This window comes from Berghia stephanieae, chromosome 3 (genome assembly GCF_034508935.2).
Source record: "Berghia stephanieae isolate SIO BIC M18660-M18661 chromosome 3, UCSD_Bste_1.3, whole genome shotgun sequence".
Classification (NCBI taxonomy): domain Eukaryota; kingdom Metazoa; phylum Mollusca; class Gastropoda; order Nudibranchia; family Aeolidiidae; genus Berghia; species Berghia stephanieae.
In genome coordinates this window covers 8,692,413-8,694,912 of record NC_088362.1, presented here as the reverse complement: position 1 = coordinate 8,694,912, position 2,500 = coordinate 8,692,413, and the positions used below count along the sequence as shown (strand labels likewise).

Below are 2,500 nucleotides of genomic sequence, written 5' to 3'. Positions count from 1 at the left end.
AAGTGGTTGTACTTGGATGGGATTTTCGGCAAATTCTACCTGTTGTTAACAAAGGAAGTGAAGCCGATATATTAAGTGTCACACTTAACAAGTCAATTATTTGGAATTTTGTCACCATTTTTCACATGAACAAGAACATGAGGGTTACTGATGACAATAACTGTTTTGCAAATTGGCTTCTCCGCATCGGAAATGGTACAGAGCCGGTTTTCAGCGAAATAGGAAAGTATTCTGTTAAATTACCTACAGCGCTATGCCTTCCTGAAAATGACCCAGAATGCTTGATAAATGCTGTATACAATGATTTGAATCTGAACTTTGCGGATGAACGTTATCTATCAGAGAGAGCAATTTTGACTACAACCCATGAAAATGTTGACAAAATAAATGCAGCCGTTCTGTCCAGTTTGACCTCATCAACTGAACAAATTTACCGTAGTGCTGATTCCATTCAAAGTGACTCTGACATCAACTTATACCCGATTGAATTCTTGAACGAACTTACACCTCCCGGACTTCCTCCACATGCATTACTTTTGATAGCCAACACGTCAGTCATGCTGCTTAGAAATATAAATCCTAAATCAGGCCTCCTAAATGGCACCCGTTTGTTAATAATTAAATTAGGTTCAAAAGTATTAGAAGCCAAGATAATTACCGGTAGTAGAGCTGGCGACATAGTGTTTATCCCTAGAATCAATCTGACAACAACAACTGATTCAGGCTTACCATTTATTATAAATAGAAGACAGTTTCCGGTAAAATTGTCATATGCAATGACAATTAACAAGTCTCAGGGGCAGACATTAAGCAAGGTGGGGATTTTCTTACACAACCGTATTCACACACGAACAACTGTATGTTGCTGTGTCACGGGTCAGAGGCCATAGTGGCTTACACTTCATGTTGGGCCACACAGAAAAATCAACCGAAGATATACCAAATTACACAGACAACGTTGCTTACCAATCTGCCCTCATTAAATGATGGTGAGTACAGTATCGAATGAAAATAGTTCTTTCCCCGCGAAATTGCGGGCTTTTTACTAGTATATATATATATATATATATATATATATATATATATATATATATATATATATATATATATATATAATATATATAATGTAAATTTTCACTCACATTTTTTGCCGAGACGACTCGTTTCTGTGTGTTTCTCACACTTCTTCAGTCGGCATAATCCATTTTGTCATGTCCGTAGAAAACTCCAAACTAAAGTTGTTTCGCTGTGTAGTGGTGATTAGTTTTGATGTGTATTGTGATGTGCTCTCATGTTTATATTATGAGTGTGTGTGTGTGTGTGTGTGTGTTTGTATGTGTGTGTGTTTGTGCGTGTAGGTGTGTTGTGTGTTGTGTGTACATGTGTGTGTGTGATATTGTAGTGGAATGTGGTTGCGGCGGGGGGGGGGGGGGGGAGGGAAGAGGGGGAGGAGGGGTATAATGGGGTCGGGAGGGGGGGGGGGAAAGGGGGGGGGGGTTATTTGGCCTTTTGCGTTTTGAGCTTGAATTTGTTAAAGTGTCTGCACATTGTCATCAGTTCAGATCTTTTGTTTAAGGTGCTATTGTTTCTGTGGTTGTGTAGTAAATCTCCAGTTTCTCTGTCAGGCATAAATTGCATTTTCTAGCACCGCATCTGTAGGGGCTGCTTTGCTTGACGACCTCCCAGGTTATTGTTGGTGTTTTTTGTGTGTTTATTTGTTCCCAATAGTGCATTGCTAATTTGGTGCTTTTTGCTTTGCTTTCATGTTACTTTTACCCCATGCCTATTTATTACATTTTTATGAGACAAATTACAGGCGTATTATCAAAGCTATTGTTTTAAGTTTTTACAAGTAAGTAACATGTTACATGGTATTTGAATAAAACTATCTTTGTACATGCCCATTTTTAATACATTTTTTTTCCAATTTTGAAAAGTAGCAAAAGACTCTAGGATTGAGTGAGTTAAGCTTTGCCTTTTTCGCTATCTGGCTTATTGAAGAAATGCTAAATCCGAGGAACAGTATAAGGCTAATGATTTATTTGAGAATAAAACATTACTTTACATCCATTTTTATTTGGATTAAAGCTTCAGGCAGCATACTATTTTGATTCGGGCGTTTTGAATAGGGCATTGTTGACTTTCGCTGAGGGGTCGCTCCCCTAAATTGGATTCAATAGTCTGATGTCACGTCGCCCAGCAACGAGCAGCTTGGTTCTAAACAAAGAAAATCGGTACTTTTTAGCTAGTCCGTTTTCACGTGTCATGTGATCAGAATGTATAAAAGTCAAAACATGATCAGATTTATAATATTTTTCTCGTTTGGACACACTTTTATGCTCGTTGGAGAAGTATTTCATAAGGGCATCCACAATTGTTCCGATAGTTTAGAACCAGTTGCTAAGTTACTATGCGTCATAACGAGGGAAGTGACGTCACGACTCATGAAGGCATTCATTTGTTTTTTTTTCTATGTATTGAGATATCTATCTCAAACACT

General features: G+C 38.0%; 1 protein-coding gene across 4 annotated transcripts in view; it reads right to left on the bottom strand.

Moving 5' to 3' along the window:
- LOC144967114 (Na(+)/citrate cotransporter-like) overlaps positions 1–2,500 on the bottom strand; it is a 28,348-nt gene that overhangs the window by 17,818 nt on the left and 8,030 nt on the right. The window lies entirely within an intron of this gene.